This window comes from Tinamus guttatus, unplaced genomic scaffold (genome assembly GCF_059628265.1).
Source record: "Tinamus guttatus ecotype Peru unplaced genomic scaffold, ASM5962826v1 Tinamus_guttatus_pri_ptg000004l, whole genome shotgun sequence".
Taxonomy (NCBI): domain Eukaryota; kingdom Metazoa; phylum Chordata; class Aves; order Tinamiformes; family Tinamidae; genus Tinamus; species Tinamus guttatus.
Genome location: NW_028288538.1, coordinates 5,191,995 through 5,217,356, shown reverse-complemented (window position 1 = coordinate 5,217,356; position 25,362 = coordinate 5,191,995). Strand labels below are relative to the sequence as shown.

Genomic DNA, 25,362 nt, shown 5'->3' with positions numbered 1-25,362 from the left:
AGTAGAAATCTGGGATTCTGGGAGTTTCTGGCTCTTTAAGGCAAGGAATTACAGTGGAAACAAATAGAGAAGCTCCATCCACCAAGGCTTGGTCCTCAATTTATCGGTAAACATTTAGATGCAAAGAAATCACCCAAGAATTGCATCAAGGACACTGGTGTTGGAGAAATGAAGCCAGGACCCATAGCCAGCACTCAGAAATGGTTCATCTTTCCAGCTAGGCACCTAAGAATGGGTGACACACGAGGAGAAAAAAAAAAAGAGAGAAATTAAGGAAAGTTTTGTATATCACACTTGCAGTGTAGTTTGTTAATCTGGCCAGATTAACATGTCTCACTCTGTATTTGGACTTCTTTTAAAGAACAAAAGAGCAAAAGGCCTGTTTTTCTGTGAGGTGTTACAGCCTCACACCTGTGAACAGTAGATTTTATCCATGTGAAATGAAAGGTTAAACACATCTTGCTATCCGTTTTGGCTATGTAGAGTGATGTAGCATATAATCTCTGTTATTTTTCCTGTGATTTGTTAGTGCCTGTTGCTAGGTAATGCCTTTTCCACTAAGCATCAGTGAGCTAATGTGAGAGCTTTGAGAATGTTTCGTTATATAATTAAGCCTTTGGTGGCGCTGACTTCTACATAACAGTCTCATATCTTTATCATGTTAGCAAAAAAAAGTTATTATGGTTTTACATGTGATGACATAAGAAACACCACTGAAGTAAACACAATTTCTTGTTAACATTGCCGTGTTCATTTTTCTTTTGTTGTATCTTGCACACAGCTATCAGCCCGCCATCACGGTGACGTCTAGTCACACTCTATATTGTCCATATGGACAACACGTGACAGCTTTTAACAAAAAATGGGAAGCATGACCAAGGAGAAGTACCACTAGATCCCAAATCCCTAGACTCAGTGCTCCACCAAACAAACATGGTCCCTTTATTCTGGCATTTGGACATTTAGTCTAGAGATAGGACTGAAATCTAGAAAAGCTACTTCAGGAGGACATAGATGGCTAGACTAAAAGCGAGACATGAAGTTCCTCCAAGATAAAGAAGGACCTTCATAATTTTTGTCTTACAGTCATGCACTGCCTTGTACGTTCTTTTTCCCCATGCAATTTGTAAGAGAGGACAAGCCTCTCAAAGTACCTCTGTTTACACAGACATTTAGTAATATGACACTATGGGCAGGCAGACTCCTTGCACTGCAGACTTCTTGTTGACAGATGTACTTTTTGACTGATTTTTTAATGGGTGCCGTGCGTGAGTCTCTAGGGGGACAGCAGGAGATGATCCAGGATGCTATTCCTCTTTTTTCTTCTATACTTATTTTTGTTTTTGAGCTTGGAGGTGATGTCAATTGCTAGTTTTCAATGTTTTCTGAAACACTAGGTTTCAATGTTTTCTATTGCATGATTTTCTCAGGACTGGTGATGAAATTGTATTTGGGGAAATACATTGGATTTGGAGAAAAATCCTCCCATTCAGCATAGCTGCATAGAAGCTGCTGCTGGCAACAGCTTGGTATAGGATTCCAAGATCACTTTCCGACAGACATGAGCCTCAGCAAGGAAGGATGAACATGGTAGGGATTGCGTTCTTGCAGAGTATCTTCTGTAGATAATGCTGGTCTGGTGAGCAAAGCCAAAGTGATGTATTTTAAGATATAAATGCCTTGCACAGAATGGATGCAGCAGAGGCAGCCGTATGAGTCCTTCTACACACTAATTCACATTTTTACTTTAGAAAATGTATTTCTATGGCTTGGTCAGGTTTGGGATTCTCTGCTGATATCTAGTATCAAATTTGATAATTAAATACAATGCGCTTCCTTTCTGTTTTTTTTTTTTTTTTTAAAGAACAAGAAAAGAAAGCAAAATCTCTATGGTCTATTGTATGAAAGTCACTCAACAGTAATTAACTAATATCAGTTATCTTCTTGCTATTTAGGCTTCCTGATACTGCAAAGCATAGTGTAGCTTTTTGAATTATTTCTTAGGGATGTCAAAGTGCTCAGGATCGCAGTCACAGGTTCCCTTGTGTTGGAGGTCTGTACAAACAAAGAACAAAAGAAAAGTCTCCAACACACTCACAAAGTAACTACAAGGCAGTTGGCAAAAGATGAATATAGACACAGGCAGAGTAGTATGCTGAGAATGATTATAGCCTAAATGTCAACGTGAAAGGCAGTGCTCATAAAATACTTCTAATCCATTGACTGGTGATTATTTTTTTCTGGGCAATCACCCTCTCTCTTTGCCAGTATCTTACAAGATGTAGCAAGTATTCATTAAAAGGTGCCATGCTCTTGCAAGAGAATAGCCTCCATGCCCTTCTTCATCAGGTAAGAGCCATGGATTTTCAAACCTCTTAAAAGCTGCAGGATGAAGCAAGAGCTGGATCTCCATCACCCTGGCCCTGAGATTCTCTCCTTGAAGCAGCAAGACCATCCTGTCGCTTGGTAAACTCCCGTTCACATTTATTTCTCATGTTAATTGCTAAAGACGTAATTCTGCTTGATCACAGTCTTCCAGGTTGAAGTGGGGAAGTTTAGCCATTCATAACAACAAACTTTGCTTTCATCTGCAAACAGGATGTCATTCTAAAATTCCTTAAAATCAATTAGAAAAAATAAGAAGGGAAAGGAGGGAAAACAGTCTGAAAACTAGTAAATGGGATTATCATCTCTTTGTTAAAATCAAGAAAAGCAGATTTTTTTGCTAGTCATTATCTGTGGGTTGGATGTAGCCAAAAATACGCATCCTCATGGGAGCAGGTATAGGGTAAGAGCCATAAACAAATATTGACAATTACTCCCCTCAGTAGTCATATAGGATCTTAGTCATATCATTCTTGCTTCATTAATTCAAATCCAAGTCATAAGCTCTGTTAGATCCCTATTTACTGTGCTATAGGAAATACCACGGCTCAAAAACCTACATTTTTCACAGCAAGTGGATGCATATCATGATGGCAATTTACTGCACAGTATACCTACATGCTCCCACATTAACTGTAATCTTTGTCGTGCTCACGCCAACATTCCTACAGTATTTGGCATTTCACGAATGCAGTATTTATCGCTGAAGTTCATACAAAGTTGCAAACCCTAACAAGGCTTATCAGCTTTTACAAACCATCTCTGTCCACTGGAGTGTGACATGCTGAATATAATTCCACTCACCGTGCAGTCATTGGATGTGAAGGGGGAAGGGGTGCTTCAAAGCAGCATTTCAGATCGCTTTAAATGAATCATGAAATCAAATGGCTATACAGCCTTTAAGTTTCTGCAGGTGAGATGTAACCTGCAAGCTGGGCACTTAGAGCAGCCTCTCAGTCAAATAAAATCTTCTCATCGTTACTGATGTGGTAATTATGCCCTAAAAAAAAGAGTGGTGCAGTGGCTGTAAAGGGAGAGCTGGGGCTTAGGAGTTCAGTGGCAGCAGTCACATCAGGTGACTGGGGGCAAGTCAGGTCACTTGTCTTTATTAGGTTATCCATTTTCAAGGCAGAAATCATCATAGTTACTGGATTTATTTCAGAGGTATATATAAATGTATAATTAAATATGAGAGCGTATACCTCTGCCTCTAATGCTGTAAAAGATTTAAAGGACATGGAGAAAATCCTCCATGCCTGGTATTTATACAAGGAGCGTCATAGCCTGCTTCTCTCCTGCTTCTCAGCTCTATATCCAGCATAAGAGCAAGCACAAGGTTGTTTTTGAAAAGGGGCTTGTAGTACCTGTATTTTGTGTGTATACAAGCCCTTGGGCATGTAACACCCCATCACCATCCCTTTCCTGTTCATCAGCCACAAGTGTGACAAACCGATGTGGGTGGAATTTGATTGAGAAATGAGCTACTGTTTGTATTATCATCACAGAGTATTCTGAAAGCATGAATTTGGTGGGGAAAAATGAGGATGTTAAAAATTAATGTTTTTTTTTTTCTTTTCCTGCTTTGCCTTTTGAATCTCCAGTCAATATATGGGTCACTTGTGCAAAGTGTAGTTGGTAGTAATAGAAGTGAAAACAGGACCTCACAAAAGTTTATTTTTCCTCTCCTTTAACCCATAATTTTAGAGGATGGCTATGAATATAACATCTTGAGCTTATTCCTTAACTACAGCATAGACTTTCATAGTTCTGTTCACTTCAGCTGGACTTTGACAGTTTACTCCAACTGAAGATATGTCCCTACTATTGAAGGCTAAAATATTATGACCAGGCAATGCTCTTGAATACAGCAGAGCAATGCTCCCCTGGCAGGCAAGTGTTAGTGACTGCTGAAGGACAGGTTAGAAGATCTTCACAGGGTTATGAAAAGAAAAAGACCCCTGTTAATGGTACCTGAAAAGTCCAGAGCTTAGGCAGTTTTGTGTAGGCTGATGCACAGTTGCAAGTGCATTTCTATGAGAGCAGGGCTTCAAGGACACTGGTCTCTCCATGTGGTAGCTGGGTCATACAGTCCCACTATTTACTAGCTATGTTAATCCCTGGCAATTAGAAGTGATATAGTAACACCTACAGGCAAAGTTTCTGTTTCCCGTTTTTTTATTGTCCACCGTACTGTTTGTGGATATAGTCTACGGTACAATTTTCCATAGTAATAATTTGATTAGTAGTTTTCAATAGTAATAACTTCTATAAGCGAGTGCGAGTTGATAGTGTTTTTCTCTCAAAGCAGTGTGGATTATCAGGAATTCTCAGTGTGTAAATTTGCAGCAGAGCTGCAGAGTTGGTGCCAGAGGTGCTGGACCACCCAGCAGGCAGAGCTGGGACCATCCTCCAAGAGTGTTCCTCTCCGAGGGGTGAGGATGGCTTCAGTGCAGATGTTGGGCACTGCCCTGTCTCTCTCCACCTTTACTCATTGCCAAGGTCCTCATTGCCTTCTCCCTGCAGCTTTTTTGCAAAACTTCTTCTCTGGACTTTTCCTTGCTGCTTTAGTGCTAGTAAGTGAGGAAGAGGAGGAAGCAAGAATGGGCAAAATGTCTTCCTGCTCCATTTTACCCTGGTTATGAACTTCTGTAGCAGCTGAAAACAGCAGTCACCAGTAAATTCCTGCTCTAGACCTGTAAACCCAGGCTGGAAAATGCACTATTCAGATGTAATGATGGGCGAATCCTGTTGTGGGTCTGTTTATCCCCTTTCCACCTTACCTCTGCCAGAGCCCAAACCCTGTGGTCAGAGCAGCTTTCCCCCGAAGACATTCATGCCCTTCTTCATCTTTCGTTCAGACATAGGCGGGACCAGTGAGCAGTGAAGTGGTTAATGAAAAGATAAATAAAAACAAGTCACTACATTTGGGGGGAGGAGGAGATGAACGAGGGTATTTTGAAATGTCCCCACAGGGCTCTGATTTGGGAGCGTGACAAATCACTCTCCGAAGATGCCTCTTTTCCCCTGGCACAGGTCAGGCTGGATAATTTTGGGAAGCGGGTGGCATTAACCTGTCCTCGTGGTGGCGGGTCCCTCTTGGCCAATGCTTCCAGCTCTGACCTCGGGCAGGGGCAGAGAAGGAAGGGCTGTCTGTAAGACAGGACACATATCAGGCCCTTACTTGGTACTGCAATCTCTTGGTGTCGTCTATGTACTTATTGCTCTGAGTTTGTATCCCTTCCCCACCTGTACTTACACTGTCTTTCTTCCCGTGGCTTGTTATTATTTCTATTGAGCAATCTTCAGTCGAACTGGGAGATCTTGCAGGGACTCACTTACTTGAACATTATTGCCTAGTTCTTTACACAAGACAGATTGGATATGAATGAGATCTCTTGTCCTCATGAGCATTATATTTATTTCACAAGACATTTTCTTCAGAACTCTCTCTGCAATAAATTATGTGGTATATTTATTTTTTCTTCTACCATGCTATAGCTCTGTGCCTTTTTTTGTTGTTGTATCTCATTTTTTTCGACACCTCTTCATGTATGATCTGCTCCCGTTGTTTTCTGTTTTTTCTTCCTACAATCTCTTAGCTACATCCTTGGGATTTTTTTTCCCTTGTGCAGTTTTTAGCTCAGTGCATGTATTTGACGTAGACACACTGCGAGCTTGAGATAAGTATTTAAAGTAACAAAATGATTTTCCTCTTTTATCTTCCAGGTGTTGTGTAATGACTGGAGAAAGAGAAAAAAAATAAAAGCAGGTAAAATGTTTTCAATGAAGTATAGGACTGTAAGGAATGTATTCACATGTATCCTTCACCGATTGTCATAACATCTGCTGTGCAAAAGGTACTGGAGATGCTTTACCTGTAAAGAATGTCACTAGCTGAGGTTTCAGCAACTGCCTTTGGGAAGAGTCTATAAGAACTAATTTGTTGAAATCCCTATATAATTGAAGGGAGAGTAAGTATATTTAGAGTAGATGGCACTGAAATGGGACTTAGAGGTATCCTATATCCAAGATATTTACTGGACTGCCATCTTAGGACTGTCTTGTTGTCAATGTATCCATCAAAATAGCACCACATTCCCTTGCTTTATAGTGTCCTCCGTTAACGGTTTCACTCACACTGGTGCTTGGTGGAGGGGTGTTGGAAGTCAGGATTAAACCCAGCTGTGCCCTTTCTGTAGGGGAGTGCTGGAGGAAAAGATTATTTGAACTGAAATTCAGATCTAAATAATCCATTGGAGATTTTTCCAGTCCTTGCATCTCTGCAATAATTCTCCAGCCAGTGTTGCTCAGCTAAGGACACTTCGACCCATGAAGTGTTTTGCAAAAGTCTAATTTTACCCTTGAGAGAGGGCAGTGTCTTTCACTCTCTTTTCTCTGTATATCTTTTTCTGTCTTTCCTCTTTTACTGGTTTAGGTTAAAACTGCTGCTGTCGCTGCATCGGGCGATGCTTGGTGGGATGCCAGGATTCCCGCTCTCGGGAAAGGGGCTCTGCCAGTAGATGTCCCTGCATGCCCAGCTGGGAAAGCCAAGCCGAGCTTTTCATCATTTCCAAAGGGAATTACCGTATGGATTTTCTATGTTCCTTTTGGTGTAAACTTTAATCAAACCCTCCAAACAGAGATAGTGAAATTAAAAGTAAACCTCGCTCTTTCATTGCAGAGCACTCTTCCCACCCCTGCTTATAAACACTTTCGTGTTTACTTACAAGCCACAGGATATTGGCACAGAGGTCCCTAAACTGCCTTGCTCCGTTCTGCCCTTCGTTCATGTTCTGCATCGTGCAGTCAAGAAACTTCTACAGTTTCTCCCTCCCTTATTTGCAGAGTTTTGTTCCAGCAGACGTTGTGTTGGTGAATTGAACAAAACAAGACCAAACAAAACCAAAGAGTGTTTAGGGCTGGGTCCTCACTGCTGGGTTAGAAGTCGCTTGGCAGTTGTACAGACTTCAAGAGCCTCAGCCTTCAGATTAGGACATGAGTTCTGCAGTACGAGACTTTATCCACTGGTTTACACAGCCACATTTTAGCGTAATGCTCAACACTCGGTGCTCTGTGTTATAATCCTGCAATTATATATTTGCACACATATCAAATTGTCACCAGAAAGTTCTTTTCAACAGTACAAAGACCATCACTGCTATTCTTCCTGGGAATAAGGGAATGATAATTGTTACACGGGAAAATTACCTTTATGTGGTAATGTGGTATTGATTTTTCTTTTTTTTTCCTTTTTTTTTCTTTTTTTTTTTTTCTCTTTTTTTTTGCCCCGCTGCCTGTCATTGCTGCCCCAGCCGCCCTGGGCTCTGCTTTGAAGCTGCAGTAGCAAGATGCCCCAGTCCTGAGTGGAGAGAATGGCTCAATAAATAATTGGGGGAATATAAGTACTTATTGATTTAAGAACATTCTTTTCTTGTGCCTCGCTTTTGTCTTCTCAGGCAACTTTCTTTTAAATTTATGCCCCACATTGTCACATCAGGGGGAAAATACATGAGAAATGTTTTGTTATTTCAAATTTATTGCATATTACGTCAGCTGGCATTGTGGACTCACAATATGTAATGCTTCATAAATTATGAAAAATAAATGCTTTATGGGCTTACTACGCACTCTGTTTGAAAACCATTGAGCTAGGGAGACTCTCTGACCCCCGTACAAATTAATGTGCACATTATTTTCATTATTACAGCTCAGATGGGAAGTTTGAAAATCTTCTTTATTCATAAGGATAATGAAGGCAGCAGTGGCCTGAACAAAGTTAGTCTTTCTGGCAAGAAACAGGTATCATTTCACCCAGTTTGTAACCTATTGCCTCCGTCACAGTTATTGTTATTCTAGGCCAAAGCTTATATTCAAAGTCAGGGCTGCAAGGACTTGGCACGAGCTTCCAAAGGTCAAATCTTGCAGCTTTAGCCAGGCAAGATAAACCTACGAGTCGTTAGGGTTTGGTCAACACGTTTGCAGAAGACCAAGAAAGCAGAAATCCGCCTGCTGGTGGGTATATTTCTGCCCAGCTTTTCCATCCTCATTTCCCTGAGTTTAGTGGGGAGCAACAGCCAGACCAGAGTCACGCATCTCATCCACCAAGGGTCTGAATAGAAGCAAAATGTGAAATCTGGAGGCACGGGGGGATCTTAAACCTTATTGAGCACAGACGTCTCCAGCCTGGAGCTGTGAGAACTGGAGGAAAAAGCGGGCTGTTCCATTTTCCGAGGAGTAAAAGTTCATCCCAACATGTGTTGCATGGGAGGCGTGCGTGCTGGGGGGAAGAGGGCACCGTGACGTGAGTGGGGAGGAATGGCAAAGCACTCCCAGCTATTTTTTTTTTCCCTCACACCCAAATATTTCTGTTCCTTGCAAAAGGAGGTCAGGTGTTTGACTTCGGCCCTGAATGGTTTTTATATCGCACAGATCCGCCACTGTGTTTCCAATAAACCCATAAAGAGCATAACCAGGAGCTCCCTGCATGGGCTTAAGTGATGTAAGTCACCACTTCAGAAGAGGCTCTCGGCTTGGGACGGGATGCACTGAAAAATCTTCCAAGTTATTCTCTCCTAATTCAAGTCAGCTGAGGCATCAAAATGTCAGGCAGATGGACAAGAACCTTGGCTGGAGCCAAACTGTTTTATGTGGCTGCTAGGACTATTTCAGTCAGCAAATAGCCTTTTTATTTCCCCCCCCGCCTTTTTTTTTAATGACAGAAAGCTTCTGAGAAACTAGCCTTTGTATTATCACGTTAAAGGAGATTCCTGTGTGCTTTCTAGTGTAAGAGCCCAAGCTCTCAGGATGCTAACTTATCTATAAATTGGATTGATTTATGCCCACTGCATACTGCAAAATATATATATCCTTCTTTCATTTTTCTCTTCTACTCCTTTCTTCCTCTTCTCCTTTTCTTTCTTTCTTCCTTTTATTTCTTTACTATTTCCTTTTCTTTCTTTCTTCCATTCTTTAGTTCTTTCTTTCGTTCTTTCTTCTGTTTCACTACGTCTTGCTAGAAAGAAGTACTGGACATAAAGACCCTGTCTACAGGAATGGATAGTATATATTATAGCCTGGAAATAATGAAAAAAAAAGTGGTTTTGGCAATTGTACTTATAATTATTAATGCTAATCATGCTGCTCTCAGGGATTCTATATGCTGGGGAGACATAACAGATGAAATAAGCAAAGTACACCCCATGTTTGTAGTTTTTTCTTGCTGTGGTTTTATAGTTGAGAGCAAAAACCTGCATTTGCATCTGAAATCCAGTGGAGGGCAGTTAAGTTACATGATAGAAAAGCGAGCTAAATTGCACTACAATATAAAACTCTCAAGGAGGTAACCAATGATTGAAATTAACTGTTCTTTGACTGTGTGAAATATCACCTAGAAATACCTGCAGAATTAAAAAGGAGGAAATGGAAAGCTTTTCAATTTAAACGGAGTGCTTTGTTAGTAAGGGTAGGAGAAGATCTAAAAGTTTTCTTGAGGAATGAAGGAAGAAAGAATCTTATACCCATATACACAAGTTTCAAGTGTTTCTGTTTTATATGTTAATCAGAATTTCCAATATATGGATGTTAATGAAAAAAGTTCCTGATGTTCTTTTTGCTGCTTGACCTCAGCAGTCTTCAGATTTTAATAATATACTTGAAATTTCAGCTTGAAGAATATTCTTTAAAGACAAATTTCCCCTTCTCGGTAGCTGAGCAGTACTAGAAAGAATAAAACAAATCTCAGGGAGTGAGATTAAAATGTAAATAGGGCTACTACGAAAACTATGACTCATTTAAAATGTTGCCCTAAAAGAAAAGTTTAAAATAATCGTTCCAGGAAGAAACAGAAACCTAAACGTGTTCCTCTTAAAAACTGGTCTCCTCCAGCTTACAGCATGTACCCTTGGGCTATTACAGTCTAGAAAAATCTGAAATAAAAACCACACTGTTTTCTGGGTCTGATCATGCACCACTTGTTCAAAAAAAAATTTAGGGCCTCCCAAGAAATACAAGATTTAAGTTCTCCTGACATGTGTTGTTCTTTTTTTTAAAAAAGAAAATAGTCTGGTGTGTCTTTATTGCAGATACATCGTTTTAATTTCTTTCACTTTAAAGGGAATCACAGGTGGATTTCAACAGAAAGCTTTAAAAATGTTTGCAAATGCAGTTGCATATAAGTAGTGTTTGGGTCAGCATTCTAGTTATTTTTCATGTAAGTAAGGAAATTTACTTTAAAAATTTTATTTCCTTCCCATCGTCAGTCTCATGCTGTACTAGTATAAGATCAGGCACCAATAACTGCTTACGCTGAAAATTAAGTTTCTGTAAGTAACTATTTTAAAAATGTTTGCTTTTTTGTTTACTGCTAAAGGATCTCAGGCACTCCTGCCAGAAAGGAAAGTATTTATTATCTCTCTTTTACAGATGAGGAAACTGAGACACTGTGAAATTAAAAGCTTAGGGAAATTAGAACACAGTAAATTACAGTGTGAATTTACCGTGTACTAACCACCCTGCACGAACTCATTATGTGGACCGGTAAAGAAAAAGGATTAAACTCCCTTAAATTATCTCACATTTGCCATGGACCAACAGTTCCCATGGATCAGCTGACATGCAGCAACTTCTTAACCTGCGGTGAGTTGTTGGTACCGAGAATCCCCTCGGCGGAGGGAAGCAGATGCACGGGGCAATGTGCTGAGTAGCTAATCCGCTGTAACTTTATGCAGGAGTTTACTAGGCACTAATTTCCCCCGCTGGCCAGATCCTAAGTAGTTTGCGTAAAAATCGGGAAGGAAATCTCTGGCAGACCTCTGGGTAAGGCTCAAGTGTCCTTCCAGCCTTGAAATCAGAAGCTGTGATTTAAAAGCAAAACTGAACTCTAAGGAGCAGATAAACTTTGCTCTCGGTGAAGGGCTAAGCAGCTGCAGAGTGTTTCCAGCCCTGCCAGCATTTTCTGTGCAAAGCCACACCGTGTTCTCCCTGTGATCCCAGGGGAAATGCCCCCCAGCCCCATGTAGCATAAGGTGGGCTGAAGAAAGATGCAGGGGTGTTTTCGCTCGCGTGGACGCGTGCGGGGCAGTCTGCCCGCCCGCTCCACCAGCACCCCAGTCACCTTGGGTCTCGGCAGTGCCGCTTCTGGAAAGCAGAGAGCTCAGACGTGACGGCAGCATCCCTGCTCCGTGCCGCCCGGTCCCCGCCGGTGACCCCTTGGCGCGGGAGGACGCTGGGGAGGCTCCGGGAGTGACCTTCCAGCGGCTGATGTTGAAACGTCTTTGGCAGGAGCCCTCCCATTGTTAGAGAGCCGGGATTTAGGGAGCCGGGATGGGAGCTTGGCCGGTGGGAAGACAATTACTGACAAGTCCATTCCACTAATAAACAAAGACATAAATGATGATGCTATAAAGAAGAAGCAGGATTCTCTGGAATGAAGCCCCGGAGAGAGCCAGTAAGGAGAGAGATGTTTAGACGACAGTTTTACATTACACCACTTTGTAAAATATGTGCTATTTTAGCTCCAAGCTTGAGTCCAGTTAGAGCTGCATCAGAGCTTAGAAAGCAGCATGTATTTTAATGCCCTGTGAACAGGAATAGCTGATAACTAGTACATTTAAATGTGCAAAGCAGAACTTTTCTCTGGGGATTGTATTATATTTTTTCTTATGGATTTAGACTTCGTAGTTTATGTTGCAATGATAGCATTCTGCTGGCAGTCATTTATCTAATGACTTACATCTTTCAGACTGCGGAAAATGCAGGATAAGAGGGGAAAAAGAGAGAGAGAGAGAGAAAGTGGTTGTGGTGGTGGTGGTAGTAGTAAAGTCCCTTTTAATTTTCATTTCAGATATGAACCCAGGATCATGAATATACACAAGTTAGCACCTTCCTAACATCTCTGGGCTATCTTATTTCCAGAGAATTACAGTATGAAAACAATGGGATTAGGGTACTATATACTCCAATCCCCTCACCCACGATCCCCAAAGTGAATCTAAATAGAGGTGGATTTGCTTCTGGTATAGTTGAAATTAAGACAAAGGGGTATGTCTGAGATTTTTTTTTTTCTCCTGTAAAGCTTAATCTTAGGAAATGCCTGTCTGTGCTACAGAAATGGATTGCATGTAATATGACAACCATCTTTTATAGAGGCAAACCAGACTCGCTGAGCTCTAATGTTGTAAAGAAAAAAGCTTTACAGGTATAATTAACCTGCGGAATGCCCTTCCACAAGATACTCCTGAAGTATTGGCATTAATACCATCTGTCTTCATAATTCAGGGCATCAGTGGCCTACTAGCTAAGATCAAGAAGCAATCTACTGTGTCTCTTCATGGCGTATCTCTGCTGAATGAATTAAGAGGTCATCGTGACTTTTGTAATAATGGTCAATGTTGAAGATGGAGGAAGTTTTGGATTTTAAGGGAAAATGTGCAGTTATTTCCAGAAATACCCAAGGGAGGGCCAGCGAGAGACCTACTGAGAGGGCCGCTGCTCAGCATGTGGACAAGAGGACATCTCCTGTACATTCCAGCAAGACCGATAAGGAGAAAGGCAAGCAATGGCAGGAGTTTGCCCATATTCTTTGCTTTTTAAAAAAGTGGAAGTCACAGGTAAGGTGGTGGTGGGTGCGTAGAGGTGTATTGTGCTTGACTGGAGTGTTGCTGTCTTCTAGAGAGGCAGAAGTGAAATTATGAAAGGTTGATACTGCCCTATGGCCAAGGCTGTGAATCTTTGGCACTGGAATAATTTGATGTTTAACACAACACTAGTTTCGTCTGAGGATAACAGTGTTTGGAGATAGATGAACTCTTGGTTGTCTGGTGCCATGAGGACCTTGTATATTAGAATATGAAGCCCAGAATCCCCTCAGAAACTTTTGTTCCAAAGCCATGGGAGCCATCTGAGCTTCAGGCTTTGACTGCCGTGTAGCAGGATTTTAAGGTTGGTGCTTTCTATGAAAAAAGCATACATAAACACGCACACATATCTATGTGTATGCATAGATATTATTCTATCAAATAAAACTCATAGCGCTCTCTTAACCTGGAACTGGGGGAGATTCTCTTGCAGGGTGTCAGAGCCACACTAAGTGTCAGGGAATTTGCATCAGAGGTTCTTCAAATGTTTCATTCAAGACCAGCTCGTTGTTAACCTGCATATTTGATTTGAAGTCCTGCTGGTTTCCTGTGTCATGCTACCCTGGCACTGCGTGAAAGTGGTGGGAAGAGAGAACGGAGGGGAGGAATGAGCAAGCAGGGAAGGATTTGGTTATCAAAGCAGAGGACTTCGATTCAAAGTCATCAACAGACGGCGATTACTTCGGCTTATAGTCCACACAAGGGTTGGATATCAGTAAATTAGACCACCCCCTCATGCAAACACAACCCCCTCCACGTGCATTATCAGCATGACCCAGAGACAAGGCCATGGTGTCATCGCCTTGCTGCCAACCTGGCCAAACAGCCGCCTCGCTGAAGCCTGACTCTCAAGAACATTAATAAAAATGACCGATTTTGCCCTTTCTGCTCTCGCATACAGCAGGCTGCTAATAATGCCTTATGAGGCTGCTGCACAGTTCAATCAATAGTTTGATTTTTCTGCCCTAGAGCTGCTGCAAACGCAAACCCCATGCTAACCCGACTGAGGAAAGAGCTGGCCATGAGGACAGCTGAAGATGGTGATGGGAGAAGATGGGATGAAGCACCTCATGACTCCAGGGAAGCTCCTGCTAGAGCCATTCCTGCAGCCCCACGACCCCCTCGCTGTCCCTCAGCACACACGCCCCGACTTCTTTATTTATTTCTGTGTCGCTTATGGAAACATTCGGTTTGACAAATGGGAAAAAGTAATTCAACATCTTTTGACTGAGGGAGGTTGATTTTCATTCGAAACGGAATGGCTCATTTTTACCTTTTTAGCTCCTGGAAGAGTAAAAAGTGAGAGGTCAAACCTGCATCACCATGACAACCCCTGCAGCGAGGGTTTTTGAGCAGATGAAGGGGAGTGATAATGGAGCTGAAGTTTCTGCCTGTTCTTGTAGTCACCAGGCTTTTTGTTTTGTTTTTCGTTATTTCTTCTCCTCAGGCCCTGCAAAGTGTGGTTCCGTGCACTTTTGAGGTGCAATCCTGGCCCATTTAAAACACTACCATGTTCAGTTTGAACTTGTCCTTGGTGGAGCACAGCCTTACAGGGAACTTGGTAACGACAACCGCATGTAGAATGTATATAAACCATATCAAAAAGGAGATCATAAGACCTAGTTACAGAAGATTAAATATCAGCTCAGATGTGTCCCCTATGCTAGCGTAGGTACAATATGCTAGAAAGTACAGTCATATTATCAAGTTTGCATCAAAAGAAACTGTCATCTCAGCCTTTCCTTCCTGTGCCTTTGGAGTCCAAAAATAAACTCAGTTGAATAGCCAGTCTTTGAGGAGAAGAGGCATTGGAATAATGAAGAAAGCCAAAATGTTCACAGTGCATCTAGGGCAATGCATTCAACGGGAATGGCAGGTGAACCTGGAAGCTTATACAAGAAACTGAGCCCATACCCTGGATTCCTAGACCTGCACATGAAGGCATGCACCAAATGGATTGCAAATGGGTTGAGAGAAGCCAAGTCACATGGAAGAGACACGAACCCAAATTCTCTTCTACTCTCTTTTCATGTTTTTATAACAAACAGCTCTGTTTCGTCCAGGTACCTGTTAAATCTTCCATTTCATGAAGATGGGTAGTGCTTTCAGACTGCAATATATGTCCTAAGGTAGGTATATACAGCACCTGGAGCATGTTAGCCTCAATCCCCATCCTCCAGGTGCTGTCCTTTGAAGACTGAGCCTCTTAGCATCTTCTTTGTTTTTTCCTGCATTCCCTTTTAGCTGAATCCAATACTCTTGTTGTGGTAGCAACAACAACAACAAAAAGGAATAGAAAAAGAAATGCCAAAGGAGGTACTGGGTTATTAAAGAAGTTAAATATGTTGTGCTGTAACATTCGAGTCAGACTTACACGGAGATCGAAGAGCTATGTGGATAAGAGGAATAGCAAAAATTAACACTAAAAAGTTTTGAATGGCTGCAAAACCTCATGCTTCAGAGCTGGTTTCTGCATCCAGTGGACTAGGACAAGGCTTTCACATTGGGCTTTCACCTCTGTGCTGAGAGGGGTGTCTCGCTGTGATGCCAATATGGAGCTATATAGCCCATCACGAAGAAAGGTAGCTGCAGAGCTCTGGAAGAGAACAGCTATGATCCGTCTGCCACTAGATTTGGGACAATAGCTGTATAAACACATCTGCCAAGCAAGAAGGCAGAGCCCGTGGCTATTGGGATCAGCCTGCTGATAAATCACTGTAAAGCTGGGCAATATTGATATGATGTTGCAATGATAATTCACTCCTGGTGTTGATTTAGAAAAGGAAGCCAATTCAGAGTTTCACAAGCATGAGGGTCAGCATACAGCCCTGTGGGATGGTATAAAAGGGAATAATCAGTTCAGATGGAAAGAAAATGTAGGTCATCAATTATATGAAATACAGACCTGGCAGAAAACAAACCAGATAATTTCTGGAAAGGCCCTGGATTATAATCTGTGCGTCAGAGAGCTGATTTATGGACCACTGAACTTCTTTGTGTTTTAATCAAGCAGCTTCAAGAACGAGGTTAAATATGAATCCACCCTATGTCAGAGGATTGCAGCAACATTAATTTAAACAAGCTGTTAGACTATGACGGAAAACTCCATTTCAGCCAGTGATGCACCAGAAACTTCAGCTTTCTTCTTCCTGCAGCGTGACTGTCTTCTCAGACAGTTTTTGAACTTTAGGTATGGTCTTGGAGACAGGCTGATCTGTTGTCTGCTGGTTCAGCTCAGAAAAACCTCCTGTCAGTAGCCCATTCTTTGTGGACAAAATAATAAATGCCAATCATATTGACATCAGACCATTTGGATCCTTTAATTACATTTATTTGATTTTTTTATTCCTCCCTGCAAGTCTCCTCAGTCATTTCCAGGCACAGTGGAGTCAATGAAAGCTGATGTTCTTTTCAATTTGCTAACAGCTCTTTGGAAAAACAGACTTGGCTCACTATAACTGCTCACTGAACACAAATTGCAACCTCTGTACCCTGCCCCACCTCCCCAAAAATTTAAGAGTTGAAGCTTTGTTTTGAAAATGCTTTCTGTTTAAATAATGTTTGGACATAAAATGATACCCAACAATTGTGTTCTCATTGAAAATATGCCTTTAGCATTGCAGGTAGTGTGAATGGAGCTCTCACATTTTAAATGTTTTATTTTTATGAGAAAAAAAAAACTAATGGAAATAGTGTTCAGTCTCAAGAAAAATACTAGCCCAGGATAGAATAAGGGACCTGCACAGAAAGTACAGAATGGCAAGAGAGCTCTGTAAATATTCAATATGGTGTCATTTAACATCTGGGAGAAGAAAACCACGAGCAATGTGTTTCTCCCTCTCTCCAGAGCTGCTTCAGCACACCTTTCATCCATGAAAGATCCTGGCATGCTAAGCAAATATAGCTGTTCATAGGTTAAAGTTCAAATGCATCACTTGAGTAGATGAGGAGGTTGGCCAGAGCAGAATGACTAGCTGTTTCCGTCGGGGAGTGGTGACACTGGGGTGGGGTGAGGAGAGACTTAGGGTGTGTAGAGGAGGATGTAGACAGTCACAGCCCTTCTACAACAATTACCATAAAGATTAAAGAAATACAATAGCCTAATTTCACATGGAAGCGTGCTTTAATTAAGTCTCAGCAGAACAATGAGCTGCTTCCATAGGAGTTGTGAAAATCATCACTAGGGACTGTCCACAGGAAGAGAGAAACAAACAAGAGAAGGTCCCTTTGTATAGAAAATATGTACAGGAAGTATTTTGAAAAGCTGTTCCCAGTTAATTTACCTAGAAAGAATAACTGACTACATTCTTTTGTTCTGTTTTTATATAAATTCACTATCCCAGAGTTTCACGGTGCTTACCAGACTGCGGGGGACACAATTCATTTGCAGAGTAAAGCAAGAACTCCACAGTATATCCTGCATGATGAGGCTCCTTAGTCACCACTGAAATATAGTTGCTTCTGGGCTAGTGTAATTTTTGCAAGATAATGTCTAAATCTATAACGAAAAAGCTGTTCTTCCAGCAACGTTCATGATGCATTCCTCATTTCATCATGGTCATTTCAACAAGATCAGTAAGACATGCAAGGAAAGCATCACCTATAAAACTTCTCTTAGCACAGAATATACTTTCTGTTACTTTCGCTATCTCTCCATGTGGTCAGAGTTCTTAATGCACAGAAGACAATGTAAGTGAACAGACAGTATTTGTCATTATTGTTTCTACAAATCCTGGTGGCAGTGCCTGAGTGCTGGCAAGCTTGGCCACGTTCATTATAACATTCTTCTCCTGACATCTGAATGTCCAGCAAAAGATATTTCAGCTGCCAGGAGCTGCCATAGTCCAAGCTACAGGTTGTGACTCCACTGACCTCAACACCACCTACAAGAACGGGGACCTTCATTGTAAAGGCACAGAAAAGAAGTTCCATAAACCCTTGGCAGAAATGAATCTTCCCAGAGTGCGAGTGACAGAGCAGTTTGATAATCGGCTTCGTGCTTCTGAAGTATGGGCTTGCCTTGAAGCCTGGATGTGTAGGGGGTGTAAATTAGCAAAGGTCTGATTTTTTACCTCATAATTTATTATAGATGATGTTTTTCTTTTGCAACCTTGTATAGCTTTAGAGGCTGACAACTGATAGCTTTCAGTTATGCAAGATTCAGACAGATATGTTAGATCCACGGAAGCGAAAAATCACTTGATGTTTGTCTTATATCTCGAATGTGGAGGATTTGGGACCAGCACCGCCTTTGTTTGCGTTTTTTGTTTTTGTGCAGCTAGGTAACATAGCTGGGCCCTGCTCCATGGCTGTTGTCTTGGACATGACTGCATTACATCCAGAAAATCATTACAACCAGAAAATCAGCTCCCGGTGCATGCAAGTTTCTGTTCCCTGTTTGAAAGACAGCTGAAGTGCTTGTAGAGGTTTAATCGAAATCTGAATACATGTGACTGAAATTGGCTCTCTGTGATTATTTATACAAGTAAGTCTCTCAAGTCTCACAAGTTCCCAGAAATCAAATGCCAGCCTTGTATGATGATTTTTAAAAGGAGTAAATATTTGTTGAAAAGTCTTTGCTGTATTAATTTTGCTCTTCTCTCAGGCAGCCCTGATAGGGATACAGAGACTCCTAACATGCATTAGTCAACCTACAGGGAAGAGAGACCTAAAAGTCTGGTTACTTGGTCCACAACATGTTATCCTCTGGATGAAATCCAAACATCCAGATAACCAGGAAAAGGTCTTAAAATAGTTCGCTTTCTCCATGCATCTGTATACCCAGCTAAAAATCTTCCAGAAAATATCATGTGAACAATAGCTATGACAGGTACAGTTATTTTAACCAGAAGGTAGTTTAAGGTGGGTGCTATATGTTTCCATGTCGTCTCAACCCTCACTTTAAACCACATCTGCCAGCAGTCAGCCACCACTATTTGTTAATGCGGTATAATGTTCTTGCTCCCTGTTGCTGACCTTTTGTTTTTTCTTTTTCTTTCTTTCATTTTTTTTTTCCTGCGGTAACCCTTTTACCTTCTTTTCCCTGCTTAGACCCATTAGCAGGATGTTTTGCAATATGGTGCTTGTCATCTGTTTCAAAGACACAGTGATGAGATACAGGTAGGCCAGATGGATAAACCTAGTGTGACTAATTATTGTGTATTTGCCTTTAATTATTATCATTTATTACCAGAGAAAAGACAATAGAGGTTCCCAGACTCAGAAGAGAATGTCGGCAGAAGGGGAATTAAAAAAAATTTTTTTTCAAGAGATTGGTACGTCAGCAAGAAAAGTTTTCTTTCTGGGGAGTAATACAAGCGAACATCGAGATAAGAGGCATCAACATGATCCATGCAATGCTCTTCTTTCCTTGACACGTACTTAAGAATCAGATATCTCACAGGTAATATATTTTTTTTCATAATTATAAAACAACTTTTCTCTTGCCTGAACCAGGGCATAATGAATTTATGGTCATCCTTTAGTCACCTGCCTGGGATTGCGCTACGGGATGCAGCCTGCTGTCCTCTGTTTCTGCTGTAACGCTGATGTGTAGACGCCTGGCTCTGTCCTTTCGGCAGCCTCCAGGGAAGGGAGTAGTCTGGTGTGGGTATAAAGGGATGCTTAGGCTAATGGGAGATGGGTTCCTCACCCAACCCCTAAACCAGGTGTGCATGGCCTGCTCCATGGAGAAGTGAAAACTGGAAGCCTCTGAGCTGTCATTTGTGAATGAACTAGGCACAGGGTAGTCAATGTGGTCAAAGGTTTCTATCCCGTCAAGCTGAGCTGCTTGTTGCCCTCAAACCTTTTTATGGATTTTGCCTCCATATCTGACCTTAACATACAGAACTCTTGGAGCATTTGGCATAGATGTAGGTTTTCTTGTTTTACCTATTATAGCCTTATTTTCACTATGATTCCCTCAAAACATACAAAACAAGTATTTTGAAATAACGGGGGTGTTTCTGGTGTTTTTCTCAACAAGCATGGGAAAAAAACATTTAGCTTAGCTCAGGACCATGCTGGACCATTTGGAAGGCTGACATTTGTAAGGAACTTTTGGAAATGTTAATACTGTGGCATCAAAAGCTGCTTTCCATTTACAGCTGAATCAGCTATTATTTACAAGTGCATGTAGGATTATGGTGGCTCATAAGTTTGCTCTTCTTGCTTATGGGCAAAACACTTCTATCTGTGAGCAGCCACACAGATTTGGTAAACACACTGAGGAAGAGCTTCAGACTTCAGCTTTAAAATTCATAAGAATCTGATTTAGTGCATTTTACAGAGATATTTTGGCACATCTGCTTTATGGGTAAATTGCACTGCAATTTGCAGGACCAGTCTTACACCACAAAAAAATACATCAAGGATAGTACAAGACATAATCAATGTCACCAGTCTCCTGAAATCTTTCTATATATAGTATTAGCCAAACAAATGCATGCAAAAGCATTAAAATAACAAAGTCCGTACATGGGCAATTTACAAACAGGAGAGGGCTAAATTTGCCACTGTTTACTCTGAATAGCTTACCCAGATTACAAGCCAATTTTGTTTTGGGCAGAAATATTTTCCACCGCAGATTCTGCTAATGTCAAAGAGTGCTGTTCCTTTGGCCGCAGGATGGGCTGAAGGAGCGGGGGGTATTTTGGGACTGGCAGCTCTGACTGTCTCCCTTTAACCCATTTGAAGGCAATAGGGCACTTGACCGTGCACTTAAAATTCTGTGATTGCCTTGATTGTAGACTTCTACTTTTAAACCAAATACAATGTCAATAATATATAACAAGAAAAAGCTGCCCCTGATAACCAAAAATACTGCATTAAGTGGGCAGACTGGGAATTAAATATGCAGAATCAGCCTAATGAAATAACTTGCCTTTGGTTGCAAGAGACTTCATCATTCTTAAGAAGATTTAAAACTAATCTGACTTGGAGCTGTTTCATTCCAATTATTTTTCAGGAATTTGGGGGACTTTATTTTCCTTTTCAGCACCATTATTCAGTTCTTGACAATTTTTATTATTTATTTATTTATTTTGCATATTGACTAAATGGGAAATCAGTTCAGAACCACTCTTAAGTAGAAATGAAATGCTCCATAATCCAATTTTGATCAAAATTCGTCTTTGCTTTTTGGAGACCAAGCAGTCTACGCAGTTATCTCCAGGCTGCACAGAGTTGATAATAAAGCAAAGTGAGGCTCCCACACTGTTTCCCACTGAGGGATGATTGCACGTGGTGGGTACCATGCATGGCTGGGCTGGAGAACAGCGTGCCATTCCCCCAGCACGAGACAAAGCAGGAGAATGACAAGATGATGATTTTCTCCTCATTCTTCTGCTTTTCTCAAATGTTTGCAGGCCTGAGGGGAGCCTTTTTTCCCATATCAAGGGACACCTTCTTATGTCTGGCTCCTGATGCCTTGTGTTCACAGGAGATAGCTGACTGTTGCCACACCTTTTCCAAAAGTGATCTTGAAAAGGAGAGACAGGTTCAGCTGTCTTCACAGAACATCTTTACAGCTCCTCTGTCTTGCCTTTCAGTATCCATTGCCATTCAGTTAGCTGCGGAAATAGGAGCCAAAACATATCACAAACCTCAGTCCTGCTCCAAATAGTGTCTCTGCACAAACAGGTCTTTCACTCCTTATGTGGTGCATAAAGATACTCTTTGTAAAACATAAACTATATGTTTAGCTATACTGGCTTCAGTAATTCTAGTTAAGTTTCTAAGTGGCGCTTTTTTTTTCTACTTAAAAAAAAAAATGGCCCGCAGAGCCAATAATCAAAGAAATACTGCACCGAGATGTATGTCACATAGTGAGCTGATACCAGGGCTGGGAACAGACTGGATTTCCAGAGTCCCCATTAAACCACACTTCACTGTATTTTCACTTCTGCTTTAGAGGGTCCTATCAGAAAGGAAAGAAGCTTAGAGAGAGAAAAAAAAAAAAAAGAGGAAGTTTTAGCCAATACTTCAAGAGGAGGTAACTTAAAGGATAGGCAGAAAATGAGTATCAGCATGTTTTATCAAATGGCAGAGATTTTTTCAGGCATATCATCCATCCCTGCAAACCACATGGGATTCAGAAAACCAGGAGCTAAGATAGTTCTGTGAAAAAGTTATTCATGAGTGATGTCCTCCTGTGTGCTATGGAGCTGCACTTAGAGAGAAGCTTGGCTGTGTTCTTAAGTCTGGTTTGTGACATAAGGCAATAATTAGATGGGGGGACCAAATAGTCCTCTGAGCTTCCTCTAAAATTTACAGTTGTCCCCAGAGAAGGAATTTAGGAGATATAACACATCACTCTTGGATTTTATCAAATGTATCCCTCTGGTATCATCAAGAATCATAGTCTACTTTTCCTCAGCCAAGAAACACCCATGCTTATAACTAAAGAACATGAATTCTTCAAAGAGGTTGTGTTACTATTCCAAGTTGTCTTTATTTTCATTTACTCTCACATTTGTTTTTTTCAGTTATCTTCTATTTTCATCAATTCTTCTCAATACATCTTGCATTATTTTTTCTCCTTCCTCTATTTTCCTCACCATCTAACCTTAGAGCATTCCTTTCTTTCTTTCTCTCTGAAAATCTGCCTGCTGCTTTTTTTCCATGAATCCATCTGCATTGAATTATTTATAGTTACAATAAAGTCCACTTTTGTCTAATGTTTATTTTCTTTAATAACAAGAAAAATGGGGAAAATGTTCCAAAGGACCGAAAAAGGACTTGACTTTTCCTGGACGCTAGGCAACGGTAGCCAAAAAGTACAAAACAAGCCGTAGGATGTCCATACGATGCTTCTAAAAATAATAGTACTTAGTACTTTGGTATCTAATGTATTTTTTGCATTTGCTGTATTTCACAAGTCTTAGCCTCGGTTACGGAGCGGTTGTGTCATTCTCAAGGCTCTAATGGACAATGAGTTACTGTAGAGGCAACCAGGAGTGATAGCGCAGCTGGTGGGACCAGATCTCTCCTACCTATTTTCCTTGTCCTGTGTGTTTTAAATAGGTCATGGAAGTCTCTTAGGCTAATTGTTCCTGGCTGATGGGTTGATCTTGTATCTGGTATAAATTAGAGCAGAAGCTACATATTATTTAATGAGTCATTTCTAGAAGTGTCCTATGTTACCTTTTACTGTTTATTTGAGTTTTCTTTTCATTGTGATTTAAAGGCTTTTCCCATCTCCTTTTCTAGTGGAGCTTTATATTGCTCATTTGGTTCTTTCTTCCCCTTGGTTATGCTAGTCATGCAAGCATTTCCCTTTGAACGCTTTCCAGCTGCCCGCACCCCATCCTTCATCCCCTCCCATGTTCTTCACCCTTGTTTGCACGCTTCCATTCTCCTCCAGGTTTCCTGCGGTGCCTACGCTAATTAAACTTAGCATGGAAATAGTGTGTGAGGGGAGGATATGGAAAGGGGGAAGGCGAAGAAGGGATTTCTAAGCATTTGGGCTCGGTTAAAGGTGGAGACTCTTCTGCACATGAGAAACACAGAGAACATAAAATAACCAATACAAGGAAGGGGAAGAGAGAAACTAGGCCTAGTGTGTCAGGAAACTTCTACAGCAGGTAGGCAGGATCCAGGTCTATGGTGTCCCAGCAGTGGTCTTCAGCTCTCCAGAGAGAGCAAGGAGGAACCTGGAAGCTGCAGGGATGAGCTCAAAGAGAGCAAATCCCTGGACTCTCCCCTATGGCTATGGCCCCACTGGCTGGAAGAAAAAGCCAAGAGTTTTAGGCTTGCTGAGCTCTCCTTACCACCAATATTATTGCAGGAAAAGTAGGATACTGGCACTGTAGAAACAGTGTGCTCTGTGCTATTCCTGCAGGCCTGGGATGAAATCTGCCCGGAGAACACTCGACATCCTGTCCCTGAGCTCCCCAAGGTGCGTTACAGCTGGGAACGTGGCCTCTTCCTCAAAACAGCGTTTCAGAGTGAGTATTAGTATATATATATGTATATATAAAAAAAACTAGCAAAAAAACAAACACACTATCAAACAAGCTCACTAATGACCCAGTCCTCAGAGACGCAGAGCTGCTCAAATCAGGGCTCAAATCTCTCTGAAACTTCACTCATTTGGATTAAAAGGGACCTCGATGCAGAACACCTTAGCTAGAGGAAGTGCACATCTGTGAGCTGCGTTTATTTATTTATTTTCCAATCTCTTATTCGCCTGCTTTAGCTGATCTCTAGCTGTCAAATTGTGATAGAGCAAAGGTAATAAAATGCCTGTAGGAGGGAAAATCCTGCCTGAAGTTCTCCCAGAGCTCAGCCAGACCTAAAAGATGCACAATTCAATTAAAGGAAATACAAAGTTTTGCTCTCTTTACCTTACCATTTTTCCCTTCTCTTCTGTGTATTTCATATATTGCTTTATATATATAAATAAATACACACACACCCCTATGCACACACATACACACGCACACATGCACACACACACCCTGCCAAACTCACCCCTCCCCTTTCCAATCCTTCCTTTAAGGTTTAATTTAACAATAACATTTGCGATCGGGGTCCTGAGCATCTCAAGGGCATTGCGCTTGAAATTGCACACACTCCGCACCATTTATCATAGCCTGACATGTGTCATGTTCCAGACTGCAGCTCCAAGAGGTTACAGCTCACGACTGCTCCTTTGTTGATCAGCTGCCGAGACAACTGAGGCACCTTTCTTTCTTTTTTTCCTCCTTTCCTTCCTTCATTTTTTTTATTATTAAAGCTGCACCGTCCTCTTTTCAAAGGGTCTGTTCTGACACAATAGAAAAAGCAAACGAATCTGTCTCTGCTCTCCGCAGTCTCCCCACACAGTGTTGCCAGCCCCTGTTCAGAGCACATTTACCTTGCATTTGATGGGAGAGGCTCTGCTGACTAGTATCACTGCTTAATTTTGACTGTGAGATGGGAAAACTGTTCTCAAGTTAGTTCTCTGCTTGAAGAGCAGAAGGAGAGTCTGTTAGTTGCTGAAAAAAATTGGAGAGAGCGGTAAAAGAGTCCTGCAATACTTTCCTGTGGCAAAACCCACAATCTAATTGATGAAGTTTTGCCAAGTTGGTGAGCTTCTTCCATTGCTGAACTTCAATCCTCCAGTTTTGGGGAGAAAATGTTGCTTTCCTCCAGAGCTTCTGCGTCATTTGCTCCACCCTTTCTCTTTTGCTTCTTTGGTGTCTTGCTGACTGCAGAGTACCTGAGAGCTTCTTGTAGCTTTGCAGAAATGATGCCTAGAGCAATTGAACTGTGCTGTTTGTAAAATATATTGACAAGAGCCATTGAATTGCGTTCATAAATCACTTGTAGATCTTAATTCTGCCGGTCTTGATCCTTCCAA

General features: G+C 41.4%; 1 long non-coding RNA gene across 1 annotated transcript; it reads right to left on the bottom strand.

Moving 5' to 3' along the window:
* Positions 1 to 5,780: 5,780 nt before the first annotated feature.
* LOC148596378 (uncharacterized) lies at positions 5,781 to 11,533 on the bottom strand. Its single transcript, XR_015913368.1, has 2 exons — positions 11,498 to 11,533; positions 5,781 to 6,125 (listed from the first exon to the last, which is right to left on the bottom strand). It is a non-coding gene; the product is annotated as an uncharacterized LOC148596378 (long non-coding RNA).
* Between the last annotated feature and the right edge of the window lie 13,829 nt (positions 11,534 to 25,362).